Source organism: Nomascus leucogenys, chromosome 8 (assembly GCF_006542625.1).
Source record: "Nomascus leucogenys isolate Asia chromosome 8, Asia_NLE_v1, whole genome shotgun sequence".
In the NCBI taxonomy this organism is placed as follows: Eukaryota; Metazoa; Chordata; class Mammalia; order Primates; family Hylobatidae; genus Nomascus; species Nomascus leucogenys.
Genome location: NC_044388.1, coordinates 11387107 through 11402228, shown reverse-complemented (window position 1 = coordinate 11402228; position 15122 = coordinate 11387107). Strand labels below are relative to the sequence as shown.

Sequence of the window (15122 nt, the reverse complement as noted above, 5' to 3'; positions counted from 1 at the left end):
AGGCAAATGGGATCTGATTAAACTAAACAGCTTTTGCATGGCAAAAGAAAGTACCATCAAAGTGAACAAGCAACCTACAGAATGGGAGAAAATTTTTACAATCTACCCATCTGACAAAGGGCTAATATCTAGAATCTGCAAAGAACTCAAACAAATTTACAAGAAGAAGACAACCCCATCAAAAAGTGGGCAAAGGATATGAACAGACACTTCTCAAAAGAAGACATCTGTGCATCTAACAGACACATGAAAAAATGCTCATCATCACTGGCCATCAGAGAAATGCAAATCAAAACCACAATGAGATACCATCTCACACCAGTTAGAATGGCAATCATTAAAAAGTCAGGAAACAGTCCGGGCGCGGTGGCTCAAGCCTGTAATCCTAGCATTTTGGGAGGCTGAGGTGGGCGGATCACGAGGTCAGGAGTTCGATACCATCCTGGCCAACATAGTGAAACCCTGTCTCTACTAAAAATACAAAAAAATTAGCAGGGCGTGGTGGCGGGTGCCTGTAGTCCCAGCTACTCGGGAGGCTGAGGCAGGAGAATGGCGTGAACCCGGGAGGCGGAGCTTACAGTGAGCCGAGATGGTGCCACTGCACTCCAGCCTGGGGGACAGAGCCAGACTCTGTCTCAAAAAAAAAAAAAAAAAAAAAAGTCAGGAAACAACAGATGCTGGAGAGGATGTGGAGAAATAGGAATGCTTTTATACTGTTGGTGGGACTGTAAACCAGCTCAACCATTGTGGAAGACAGTGTGGTGTTTCAAGGATCTAGAACTAGAATTACCATTTGACTCAGCAATCCCATTACTGGGTATATACCCAAAGGATTATAAATCATGCTACTATAAAGACACATGCAGACGTATGTTTATTGTGGCACTATTCACAATAGCAAAGACTTGGAACCAACCCAAATGTCCATCAATGATAGACTGGATTAAGAAAATGTGGCACATATACACCATGGAATACTATGCAGCCATAAAAAAGGATGAGTTCATGTCCTTTGCAGGGACATAGATGAAGCTGGAAACCATCATTCTTTGCAAACTGTCACAAGGACAGAAAATCAAACACCACATGTTCTCATTCATAGGTGGGAATTGAATAATGAGCTCACTTGGACATAGGGCGGGGAACATCACACACTGGGGCCTGTCGTGGGGTGGAGGGCTGGGGGAGGGATAGCATTAGGATAAATACCTAAGGTAAATGATGAGTTGATGGGTGCAGCAAACCAACATGGCACATATATACCCATGTGTCAAGCCTGCACATTGTGCACATGTACCCTAGAACTTAAAGTTAATTTTTAAACAAAAAGGAGAAGAAGAAGTAGTGGTGAAAGTGGGCATCCTTATCTTGTTCCAGTTCTCAGGGGGAAGATTTCAACTTTTCCCTATTCAGTATAATGTTGCTGTGGGTTTCTCATAGATGGCTTTTATCATCTTCAGGTGTAACCCTTTTATGCCAATTTTGCTGAGGGTTTTTTTAATCACAAGGGATGCTGGATTTTGTCAAATGCTTTTTCTGCATCTGTTGAGATGATCATATGATTTTTGTTTTTAATTCTGTTTATGTGATGTATCACATTTATTGACTTGTGTATGTTAAGCCATCCCTGATTCTCTGGTATGAAATCCACTTGATCATGGTATATTATTTTTTTGATATGCTGTTGGATTTGGTTGGCTAGTATCTTGTTGAGGAGTTTTGCATCTATATTCATCTGGGATATTGGGCTGTAGTTTTCCTATTATGTCCTTTCCTGGTTTTGGAATTAGCATGATACTGGCTTCACAGAATGACTTAGGGAGAATTTCCTCTTTATCTTTTGGAATAGTTTCAGTAAGATTGGTATCAATTCTTCTTTGAATGTCTGACAGAATTCAGCTGTGAATCCGTCTGGTCCTGGACTTTTTTTGTTGGCAACTTTTTTTTTTAAATTACTGTTCCAATTTGTTTACTTGTTGTTGGTCTGTTTAGAGTTTCTATTTCTTCCTGATTTAATCTAGGATAGCTGTATATTTCCAGGAATTTATTCATCTCCTCTAGATTTTCTAGTTTGTGTGAGTAAAGGTGTTCATAGTAGACTTGAATAATCATTTGTATTTCTGTGGTATCAGTTGTAGTATCTCCCATTTCATTTCTAATTGAGTTTGTTTGGATCTTCTCTCTTCTTTTCTTCGTTAGTCTCACTAATGGTCTATCAATTTTGTTTATCTTTTCAAAGAACCAGCTTTTTGTTTCGTTTATCTTTTGTATTTTTTTTTTGTCAATTTCATTTAGTCCTGCTCTGGTCTTGGTTATTTCTTTTCTTCTGCTGGGTTTGGGTTTGGGTTGTTCTTGTTTCTCTAGTTACTTGAGGTGTGACCTTGGAGTGTCTATTTGTGCTCTTTCAGACTTTTTGATGTAGGCATTTAATGCTGTGAACTTTCCTGTTAACACTGCTTTTACTGTATTCCAGAGGTTTTGATAACATGTCACTATTTATCATTCAGCTCAAATAACTTATTAATTTCCATCTTGATTTCATTGTTGAACCAAAGATTATTCAAGAGCAGATTATTTAATTTCCATGTATTTGTATAGTTTTGAGGGTTGCTTTTGAAGTCAATTTCCAATTTTATTCCACTGTGGTCTGAGAGAATACTTGATATAATTTCGATTTTCTTAAATTTATTGAGACTTGTTTTGTGATCTATCCACCACATGGCCTATCTTGGAGTATGTTCTATGTGCTGAGGAAAAGAATGTATATTCTGCATTTATTACGTAGAATGTTCTGTAAATATCTTTTAAGTCCATTTGTTCTAGGGTGTAGATTAAGTCCATTGTTTCTTTGTTGACTTTCTGTCTTCACGACCTGTCTAGTGCTGTCAGTGGATTATTGAAGTCCTCCACTGTTATTGTGTTGCCATCTATCTCATTTCTTAGGTCTAGTAGTAATTGTTTTATAAATTTGGGAGCTCCAGTGTTGGGTGCTTATGTATTTGAGATTGTGATATTTTCCTGTTGGACTAGTCCTTTTATCATTATATAACGTCCTTCTTTGTCTCTTTTATAACTGTTATTGCTTTAAAGTCTCTTTTCTCTGATACAGGAATAGTTACTCCTGCTTGCTTTTGGTTCCCATTTGTGTGGAATATCTTTTCCCACCCCTTTACCTTAAGTTTATATGAGTCCTTATGAGTTAGGTGAGTCTCTTGAAGGTGGTGGATACTTAGTGAATTTTTATCCATTCTACCATTCTGCCATTCTGCATCTATTAAGTGAAGCATTTAGGCCACTTACATTCAATATTAGTGTTGAGGTGTGAGGTACTGTTCTGTTCATCATGTTAGTTGTTGCCTTAAAAAACCCTGGTTTTTTACCTATTATTGTTTTATAGGCCCTGTGAGAGTTATACTTTAAGGAGGTTCTATTTTGGTGTATTTCAAGGTTTTGTTTTAAGATTTCAAACTCCTTTTAGCATTTCTTATAGTGCTGGCTTAGTAGTGGTGAATTCTCTCAGCCTTTGTCTGAAAAAGACTTTATCTCGTCTTCATTTATGAAACTTAGTTTTGCTGGATTCAAAACTCTTGGCTGACAATTATTTTGTTTCAGGAGGCTAAAACTGGGACTTCAATCCCTTCTGGCTTGTAAGGTTTCTGCTGAGAAGTCTGCTGTTAATCTTACTGGTTTTCCTCTATAGGTTATCTGATGCTTTTGTCTCACAACTCTTAAGATTCTTTCATTCATCTTGACTTTAGATAACCTGATGACTATGTGCCTAGGTGATGATCTTTTTGTGATGAATTTCCCGGGTGTTCTTTCAGCTTATTGTATTTGAATTTCTATATCTCTAGCAAGGCCAGGGAATTTTTCCTCAATTATTCCCTCTAGTAAGTTTTCCAAACTTTTAGATTTCTCTTTTTCCTCAGGAATGCTGATCACTTTTAGGTTTGGCTGTTTAATGTAATCCCAAATTTCTTGGAAACTTTGTTCATTTTTTAAAATTCTTTTTTCTTTGTCTTTGTCTGATTGGGTTAATTCAAAATCCTAGTCTTTGAGCTCTAAAGTTCTTTCTTCTACTTGTTCTACTCTACTGTTGACACTTTCCAGTGCATTTTGTATTTCCCTAAGTGTGTCTTTCATTTCCAGAAGTTGTGAATGTTTTTTCTTTATGATAGCTATTTATATGGAGAAGTTTTCATCCATAGCCTGTGTTTGTTAAAAATCTCTTTAAGTTGGCTTTCACTTTTCTGTGCTAGCTCCTTGAGTAGCTTAATAATCAACCTTCTGAATTCTTTATCTGGTAATTTAGAGATTTCTTCTTGGTTTGGATCCATTGCTGGGGAGCTAGTGTGACCTTTTGGGGAAGTCATAGAACTCTATTTTGTCATCTTACCAGAATTACTTTTCTGGTTCCTTCTCATTTGGGTAGACTATTTCAGTGGAGAGGTCTGAAACTCAAGGCCTGCTGTTCAGATTCTCTTGTCCCACAGAGTGATCCCTTGATGTGGTGCTTTTCCTATTCCCCTAGGGATGGGGCTTCCTGAGATCTGGACTGCAGTGATTGTTATTGCTCTTCTGGGTCTAGCCACCTAGTAGGGTTACCAGGCTCTGGGCTGGTGCTGGGCGATGTCTGCAAAGAGTCTTATGATGTGATTGATCTGTCTTCAGGTCTCCCAGCTGTGGATACAAATACCTGCTCTGGTAGAGGTGGCAGAAAACTGAAGTGGACTCTGTAGTTGTAGATATGTTTAGTGTGCTGGATTTTTTGAATGCTGGTTATGCTAGCAGTGAAGTTGTCATGTGGGCACACTCAGGACCTCTGGTTAGCCAGGATGTTGCAGGCAGTGGAATTAGGTGTTGTATTCTCCTTCCTGGATTCATGGTTATTCTGTCATGAGTTGCTGTAATGGCCTGAATTGGTTGGCCTCCAGCCAGGAGGTGGTACTTTCAAGAGAGTGCCAGCTGTGGTAGCAGTAGGGTTCCCTAAGCTTGCTCTAAGATGGCCAGGGTAAGTATTTGGTTTTCAGGTGGTAGGCAAGGCCCTAAAGTTCCCAAGAGTTTCTGTGTTTTGTGTTTGGCTACCAGGGTAGGTGGGGAAATACCCTTAGGTGGGGGCAGAATTAGGTGAGTCTGGGCTCAGACTCTTCTTGGGTGGGGCTTGTTGTGTCCCCTGTAGGGGATGTGGAGGTGTTTCTCAGGCTAATGGGGTTATGTTCCAGAGGGTCTCTTGGTCACCTCTGCTGTGTCATATAGTTTGCCAGGGAAGTGGGGGATGGTTGGTAACAAAAGAGCTGTTTTTCCTCTTTTTTGGTGTAGACACTTATAAACTTCCACCTTAGGACTCCTTTTTCTGTATTCCATAGGTTTTGATATGTTGTGTTTCCATTATTATTTATTTCAACACATTTTTCAATTTCCTTAATTCCTTCATTGATCCACTGGTTATTCAGGAGCATACTATTTAATTACCATATATTTGTATAGTTTCATAAATTCCTCTAGCTATTGATTTCTAGGCTTATTCTACTGTGGTCAGAGAAGATGCTTGATATTGTTTCATTTGTTTCTTTAATGTTTTAAGACTTGTTTTGGGACCAAACATATGGTATATCCTTGAGAATGATCCATGCGCTGAGGAAAAGAGTGTGCATTCTGCAGCTCTTGGATCTAATTTTCTGTAAATATCTATTAGATCCATGTGGTGTATAGTGCATATTAAGACTGATGTTTCTTTATTGCTTTTCTGCCTGGAAGTTTGTCCAATGCTGAAAGTGGGATGTTCATGTCTCCACATTATTATTGTATTGGGTCCTATATCTGTCTTTAGCTCTAATAATATTTGCTTTATATATCTGGATGCTACAGTGTTGGGTACATGTATATTGTTATATTCTTTTGCTGAATTGGCCTCTTTATCATTATACAGTGATCTTCTTTGTCTCTTCTTACACTTTTTGTCTTGAAATCTATTTTGTGTGATATAAATATAGCTACTGCTCTATTTACTTCTGCTCCTCTTTTCTTTGGTTTTCATTAACATGGCATATCTTTTTCCATCCTTTCATTTTCAGTCTATGTATATATTTATAGGTGAATTGTGTTTCTTGTAGGCAACAGATAAGTGGTTCTTGTTTTTTCATCCATTCATCCACTTTATGTCTTTTGATTGGAGAGTATAGTCCATTTCCATTTATTATTGATGAGTAAGGACTTACTCTTGCTATTTTGTAATTTGTTTTCCAGTTGTTTTGTGGTCTTCTTTTTTTTCCTTCTTGTCTTCCTTTAGTGATTTTCTCTGGTAATATAATTTACTTCTTTGCTTTTTGTGTGTGTGTGTATTTGGTGTATGTTTCTTGGTTTGAGGTTACAATGAGACTTGCAACTACTATCTTATAACCCATTATTTTGAGCTGATACCAACTTAACACTATTTGTCATAAACAAACAAGCACAAAAAACTAATAAAAATTATATGCCTTAACTTTATCTCTCCACTTTTTAACTTTTTGTTGTTCCTATTTATATCTTATTGTACTGTCATTGTCTTGAAAAGTTGTTGTAGTTGTTATTTTTGATTGGTTCATCATTTAGTCTTTCTACTTAGGATAAGAGTAGTTTATACACCCCAGTTACAGTGTTATATTATTCTGTGTTTTTCTATGTACTTACTATTACCAGTGAGTTTTGTACCTTCAGGTAATTACTTACTGCTCATTAACATCCTCTTCTTTCTGAAGTACTCCCTTTAGCATTTCTTATAAGACAGATCTGGTGTTGATGAAATCCTTCAGCTTTTTTTGTCTGAGAAAGTCTTTATTTCTCCTTCATGTCTGAAAAGTTTTTCATAAGGTATATTATTCCAGGGCAAAAGTTATTTTCCTTCAGCCCTTTAAATATGTCATGCCACTGTCTCCTGGCCTGTAAGGTTTCTACTGAGAAGTCTGCTGCCAGCTCTATGGGAGCTCCATTGTATGATATTTGTTTCTTTTCTCTTGCTGCTTTTAAGATCCTTTCTTTATCCTTGATCCTTGGGAGTTTGATTATTAAACAACTTGAGGTAGTCTTCTTTGGGTTAAATCTGCTTGATGTTCTACAACCTTCTTGTGCTTGGATATTAATATCTTTCTCTAGGTTTGGGAAGTTTTCTGTTGTTATCCCTTTGAATAAACTTTCTACCCCTATCTCTTTCTCTACCTTCTTAAGACAAATAACTCTTAGATTTGCCCTTTTGAGGCTATTTATTATGTCCTGTAGGCATGTTTCATTATTTTTTATTCTTTTTTTGTCTCCTCTGATGGTGTATTTTCAAATAGTTTGTCTTTAAGTTCACTAATTTTTTTCTTCTGCTTGATTCATTCTGCTATTAAAGGACTCTGATACATTGTTCAGTGTGCCAATTGCATTTTTCAGCTCCAGAATTTCTGCTTGATTCTTTTTGTTTCAATCTCTTTGTGAAATCTAGCTGGTAGAATTCTGAATTCCATCTCTGTGTTATCTTGAATTTCAGTTTCCTCAACATGGCGATTTTGAATTTTTTGTCTAAAAGGTAACATATTTATGTTTCTCCAGGATTGCTCCCTGGTGCCTTATTTAGTTCATTTGGTGAGGCATGTTTTCCTGGATTATCTTTATACTTGTAGATGTCTAGGCATTGAGGAGTTAGGTATTTATTATATTTTAACTGTCTGGGCTTCTTTGTACCTGTACTTGTTGAGAAGATTTTTCAGATATTTGAAAGGACTTGGGTGTTGAGATCTAAGCTGTATCTGCTTTAGGGGGCACCCCATGCTCAGTAACTCTATGGTTCTTGAAGACTCATAGAGGTACCATCTTGATGGTCTTGGACAAGATCTGGGAGAATTCTCTGTATTGACCAGGCAGAGATTCTTGTTCTCTTGCCTTAAACAAACAGTGTCTCTCTCTTTCAGTTTTGAGCCACCTAAATCTGGGTGTGGAGTGACACATGCACCCCTGCAGCCACCACCACTATGACTCGCTGGGTCAGACCTGAAGCCAGCACAGTACTGGGTCTCACCCAAGGCCTGCTGAACCACTCCCTGACTATTGCCTATGTTTGCTCAAGGCCTTGTGGCTTTACAATCAGCAGGTAGCAAAGCCAGCCAGGCTAGTGTCCAGGTTGGTGAATTCCCCCAGGCCCCAGATAGGTCTAGAGGTGCCATCTGGGGTCAGAGACTAGAGTCAAAATCCTTAGAAGTCTACCTGGTATTCTATTGTATTGCGGCTGAGCTGGCCATCAAGCCACAGGACGGCAGTCCTTCCCACTCTTCCCTCCTCTTTACAAAGGCAGAAAAGCTTCATCCTCTAGCTACCACCATTACGGGCCATGGGGAGTTCTACCAGACTGCCACTGATGTTCCCTTAAGACCCAAGGTCTCTTCAGTCAGCTTGTGGTGAATGCTGTCTTTCCTGAGACCCACTCTTCAGAGCAATGGGCTCCCTTCTGGCCCAGGGTGGGTCCAGAAATGCCATCCAAGAGTCAAGTCTGAATCGGGGACCCCAAGAGCCCACCTGGTGCTCTACTCCCCTGTGGTCAAGCTGGTACCTGAAGCCAGCAAGTTTCAGAGGCTCACCCAAGGTCCTCACCTTAGTACCTGGGCATCAATGCTGGTTATTCAGGACCCAAAGGCCCTTCAGTTAGCATGTGATCAATGCTGCCAGGACTGGGTTCTTCCCTTCAAGGCAGCAGATTCCTTTCTGCCCCAGGGTGTTTCTGGAAATGTCATTTAGAAACTAGGGCTTGGAACAGGGTCCTCATGAGTCTGACCAGTGCCCTATTCTGCTGTGGTATCAAAGATACAAGACACAGCCCCCTCTACTCTTCTCTCTCCTCTCCTCAAGTGAAAGGAAGGGCTTTCTTTTGGAGCCATGAGTTGTGCAGCCTGGAGTTAGGGGAGGGGTGATGCCAGCACTTTCTTAGCTACCCCTGCTGGTGTCTCAGTAGTCACATGCCCCCCAGTCCACCGTCTCTGGGCCCAGTTCAGCACTACCACTCACCTAAGAGTTCAGTCTTTATGGCCTAGACAGCCTTTCAAATTTACTTAGAGACCCAGAGCCCTTTAGCGCATGGTGGCAATTGACCTCTGGGGATTAGTGATTCCCCTCTGGCTAGGGCTGGTCCAAATGCTTCCTCTGTGGGTGGATATAAGCTGAGTTTGGTCTGGTTTTTCTTTCTGGTCTAACAGACAGCCCTGAGTTCATCAGTGCCTCACACTTGCTGTGCTCTCCCTCTCCCCAGCACACAGAAATACTCTCCACACCATGCTGCACTGCTGCGGATGAGGGAAGGGTGGTGTCGGGGCTTCAAGACTGTTTTTCCTACCTCTTCAGTGCCTCTTTCAGTGATATGAAGTTAAAACCAGGTACTATGAGTGCTCACCTGATTTGTGGTTCTTATGGAGGTGCTTTGCTTGTGTATATAGTTGTTAACTTGGTTTCCTTGCAAGTGGGACAATAGGTGGAGCCTTGTATTCTGCCATCTTGCTCCCCATTTTATTATGAGAAATATGGTGGTTACAAAGGTTAAATAACTTGCCCAAGGTCACAATATCAGTAGAGCCGGGCCTTAAACCCAGATGGGTGTTGTAAAGTTATAGCTCTACCTCCTATAAGGATAATGTTAAACTAAGAAGTCTCCTAAAATACTCATTAAATAAACATTCTGCAAAAGTTAGTTCTCTTCCTTTCTTTCTATGTTGTGTCTCCTATAACACTTTGGTCAGAAGTAAATGTCTAAAAAAAAGGGTCAAAAAGAAAGGGGACTAGAAGATGGGGTGGAGGTGTAGAGGGCAGAAAACTGGTACAAATCACTGGAGCCCAGAAGTCTGGAAAAGGACCCAGTGCAACTCCCATGTAAAGATTTTTAGCCCATCTTCTACTGCTGAGGACTTGAAAACAAGGTCTTCACAGGACCCAAACCTACTCATGGTAACCCTGTTTATAAATATTGATTGATTTCCAGAAAACACTATTTTTTTAGTATGTATCTATGTATGTGTGTGTGTGTGTATATATATGTATATGGAATATAATAAATAATATCATATATAGTATTATATATTTATAAATTTGGATATCATATAGGAGTGGCCCTTTATTTTTTTAAACTCATTTACAGTGTATTTGTTGTTCTGGCTGCCCAGTACACCCTTCCTGTATGGAGAATTCCCCATACCCTGGCACCTTGTGCTTAAGTGTGGTCATGTGGTCTCAGTACAACCTTATAGGTTGTTGTAGTAGCACCTTATAGGTGTTCCTGCCAGAACTGAATCTTGAGAGACTGGCCAGCTGGTGATAATTTGTAGCAGAGTGGTAGCATAGAGAGCATGTTCAGGGCAGTGAAATGCAACAGCACCAGTGGAGAAGATTTAGAGGTAGCGATAACTATAGTGCTTGTAGCACCTATGATGCTGTGCTGAGCAAACAGATCCTGTGGTAGGGTCATGGCTCTGCCTTGTTCCCCAGCTAATATACTTTTGATACATACCTCTTAGGCTTAAGTTTCCCAGAGTCGGTGTCTGTTTTTTTTAATGCCCCAAATATCACACTGATTTTAGCAATTGTCAAAGCAAGGTTGAGATATCAAATAGCTATTCCAAATTGGACCTGGGTTTGGATAACATTTATGGAAATAATGCTCTTTGCTCTCTAGATATATGGGCAGGAAGAAAACAGTCAGAATCAATAATCAAACCAGTTCTGACTGCTGGCTCTGTATGGCTGTTGGTTTCTTGGTTTATTTCTTATTTTATCTAAAGCCAGGTCACACTATCCAGGTGGAATGTTCATAAAAACCAAAGTGTGAACATTTTCTTTAAGGTCAATGTAATTTACAGTCTGTCCATAGAAGCTTTTAGAGATGTAGAATGTGACTGTAATCCACAATGCACTCTCATTACCCTTCCCTCCTATTAGAAATTGATTTTGGCACAGTTCCTTCAGGTGGAAAGTGACTCTGTCAGCAATTGCTGTTTCTCTTTTCACACGTTGGGGTTCCCCCCACAAAAGTATTAAAGTCTCTTTAGTGTTCCTTTAGGAGAGGTTAAATACAGTTATCACCAACATTTGGAGTTTCATATCTGCCTGCTATTTCTACTGTGCTTTGCTTTGTAGGCAATTAGCAATCATGTGGAGTGGAAGATCTTTTCCTAAAATTACCTGAGCTTGGCTACTCTCTGTGCTAGGTAATCCTGAAGGAAAATGTTGCCAGCAAGGCATTTAGCCCTGGCTGTGGCTGACAGCATGTGTCTTCCTCTCTCCCTACCCCTGTGGATCTCCTTGTCACTTTAAGAACAGCTAACACTAACAGGGCCACCAAACTATTTATGAGACTTTGCAGCTTGACACTCAACAGGTCCAGAGAACATGGCCTTCTTCAATAGATAAGTTGCAGCTGACAAAGACGGTGGTCAGCTTATCTTTGTATGTGGCCAGTGGAGTTCCTGTAACCTTAGGGTATTGGGTAGTGCCTCTTAATAGTGCCCATGGTGCTCACTTTTTTTTTTTAAAAACAGAGTTTCTCTCTTCTTACCCAGGCTGGAGTGCACTGGCATGATCTCGGCTCACTGCAACCTCTGTCTCTGGGTTCAAGCGATTCTCTCACCTCAGCCTCCCGAGTAGCTGGGATTACAGGCGCCTGCCACCACACCCAGCTAATTTTTGCATTTTTAGTAGAGATGAGGTTTCACCATGTTGGTCAGGTTGGTCTTGAACTCCTGACCTCAAGTGATCCGCCTGCCTCGGCCTCCCAAAGTGCTGGGATTATAGGTGTGAGCCACCACGCCCGGCCAGTGCTCACTTCTTAATACAAAGCTTTTTAACCTGTTTAAATTCATGCCTCTTTGGTTAAATGTAAAAATTCTGCCCCATATATTAAACACTACATCTTTCACAGATTTCCAGACATCAAGTAGATATTAAGTTTAATTTTCTTTATACATATTATTCATTTTTAAAGTTTTCAAATATGAAAGTATATTGACTATGCCTTTGAAAAATGCAGTAGGCTCTCCAGAGATTTGGGTCAACCTGACTAGGAAGGAGGCTCCTTATTAATAGTTACAGATTATGGCAAAACTGAAGAGGGGTGGATCCAACAGCAGTTCTGAACCTTCTTCTCATTGCCATCCGCTTGAAACATCCACTAGCTCTTCCATATTTGCTTGCAGTGAGGGATGGCCCTGTGACATCGTTGTTGTAGTAGTGAGATGCAAGTAGAAGTCTGCTGGTGAGGGGTTCTGGAAAACCTTTGCTTACATAATAAAAAGGATAGACTTAGCTGGTTTCATCTCTTCATGCCTTCTTGACATACAGAACTTTGCCACCTTCAGCAACCTCAGTCTTTCAGTGTAAAATGACAATAACACCTAACTCATATATTGCTGCAAAGGATATAAAGATAATATATTTGAGATGAGGGTATCTTTTAAAACTATTAAGCTAATTTTTTGGCACCTGATATTTCCACATACTGTTTGTGCTCTTACTCCCCTCCCCCTCTCCTTTTATTTATGGTGCTATTCCATAATTATTACCGCAGGGACAAGATGTATTGGTGAAAACAGATACACAAGGAGTCCCTTCTAGTCTAGTGGGGGTAGGGAAAGAAAGGACTCAGGACATAGACTTGAGAACTCCTAATGATTCAAGATGTTTTCAAATTTGTAAAATCAATTTTTTACTTTCACTTCCAGGAACATGGAGGAGACATCTTTCCGCCTATTTCTCTCCATAAGTATAAAAGACCATAAAAGACCATCTAGGGACTTCAGAACCCAAATAATGACACAATGGTGAGTTCCCTGGGCTTTCTTTTTTGCATTGTATTTCCCAGACTTGGAGCTGAAGAAGTCAGCAACATAGAAACACCAATTGGCACAAACAAACGTAGCCCAAATAAAAGCCTGTTCTCATTAACCAGCGGACCAGGAAAAGGCAGCCTAGCAAGGGAGAAAACTTTTAGACGATAACTGTAATAACTTCTGTACTCCAGCCAAGCACCATAGGAAAAAAATGCTGCTCCACCCCACTTATGCCAACAAAGACCAAGTTATGAGCTTAAATGTCCACCCTCACCCAGCTGTGATGAACTGTCCCAACTCTCCTACTGGGGTGGTACCAGAGAAGGCCAAGTAGGGAGTTGGGACTTTAATCCCCACTGGGTGATAACGAGACCCACCCTTCCACAGTGTCAGTGGAGACCATGTGGGAAGCCTGGACTTCTTCCCTAAACTATCAGTAATGAGGTGCTCCTCCATCATCCCAGTGGAGTAGTATAGAGAAGGCCTAGCAGTAAGAAAGCCACCCTCCCAACCACCCGCATGGTGTCAGCAGGGGCCATGTGGGGAATAGTAATGAGGTACTCCCACTCCTCCCAGCTAGGGAAGTCTCAGTAGAGAGGCCTTGTGGGAAGCTGGAACTTATAATCCCACCTAGCAGTAGCAAAGAATCCCCCATCCTGTGAAGTGCCCATGGAGGATGAGCGGGGAACCTACTCCTGGCAATAATGAGATGCCCTTCCACCCCTTACCACCTTGCTGGAGCAGTGTGTCAGAAGAAGTCAGCTAAAACAGAAGGTTCAGATAAGATAAAGATCATTTCAATAGAAACGATCAGGTTTCTATTGAAAATCACTTGTCACATCAAGAACCAGGAAGATTTAAAATTGAATGAAAAAGACAGTCAATAGATGTCAATACCATGATGCCAGAAATTTTAGAATTATATTACAAAGATTTTATAACAGCCATCATAAAAGTGTTTCAATGAGCCATTAATGAACATACTTGAAACAAAAGTTGAAAGTCTTAGAAAAGTAAAAAGAAAGTATCAGCAAAGAAATAAAAGATATAAGTAAGAACCAAATGGAAATTTTAGAACTGAAAAATACAATAATGACACAATATGTGCTTTCCCCCTATGATCAGGAACGAGGCAAGGATCTCCACTCTCATCACTCTTATTCAACATAGTGATAGGCGTTTTAACCCAAGCAAAAAAGCAATAAAAGGAAATAAAAAGCATACATATTAGAGAGGAGAAATAAATCTGTCCCTGTTTGCAAATGACATGGTAGTCTATACAGCAAATCCCAAGTAATCTACATAAAAACTGTAATAAGTGAGTTTAGCAAACTTGTAGGATACAAGATGAGCATACGAAAATCAATTTATTGCTGTGTACTAGCAATGAACATGTGGCTACTGAAAAATTGCAAAATAGTACAGAGTTTTTATATATTCTTCACCTATACAATCCCAATTGTTAACATCTTGTGTAAACATAGAACAATGATCAGAACTGGGAAATTAACATTGGCCCAATACCATTAACCAAGGCTGGAGTGCAGTTGCGTGATCTTGGCTCACTGCAACCTCCGCCTCCAGGTTCAAGTGATTCTCCTGTCTCAGCTTCCCGAGTAGCTGGGGCCACAGGCATGTGCTATCATGCCTGGCTAATTTTTGTGTATTTAGTAGAGATGGGGTTTTGCCATGTTGGCCAGGCTGGTCTCATACTCCTGACCTCAGGTGATCCGCCCACCTCGTTCTCCCAAAGTGTTGGGGTTACAGGCATGAGCTACCGCGCCTGGCCTCCACTAATGTATTTTTTTTTTGTTGTTGTTGTTCCAGGATCCTACTCAACATACCACATTGTATTTGATTGTCATTTGTCCCTGTTCTCTGATAGTCTCCAATTGTTCCTGGGTCTTTCTTTGTCTTTTGTATGATCTTGACACCTCTAGAGATCAGTTATTTTATTGTATGTTACTTATTATGAACCTGCCTAGGGCATTCTCCTGACTGGACTGAACTCTTGCACGAAGAAGCCATCCTAAAGCTTCCAATTTCTGAAATTCAGAAAGAATTCCTAGGGAAAGGAGGGGTGGGGAAGGAAAGTCAGGCTACTGCTGGTCCTGCAGAGGAGTCTTCTCCTTTTGAGTTTTTAGATGTATTCCTGGGGAAAAGACCACAGAAGCACCAAATAGATTTGTGGAGCCCAAGAGCTAAAGGCACATTTGCCCTTTTCCTGCATAAAGGCCCAGGAGGGCTAGAATTACCCAGAGAGGGATGGAAGCGGCTGTGAGGGGTATTTGAGGGAGTAGA

At 40.3% G+C, this 15122-nt stretch overlaps 1 long non-coding RNA gene across 1 annotated transcript in view; it reads left to right on the top strand.

Moving 5' to 3' along the window:
* Positions 1 to 9171: 9171 nt before the first annotated feature.
* The window catches only part of LOC100587509, a 40027-nt gene continuing 34076 nt past the window's right edge, over positions 9172 to 15122 (top strand). The window contains exons 1-2 of the long non-coding RNA XR_004031276.1: positions 9172 to 9383; positions 12714 to 12812. This is a non-coding gene — a long non-coding RNA (uncharacterized LOC100587509). The remainder of the gene's footprint in view (positions 9384 to 12713; positions 12813 to 15122) is intronic.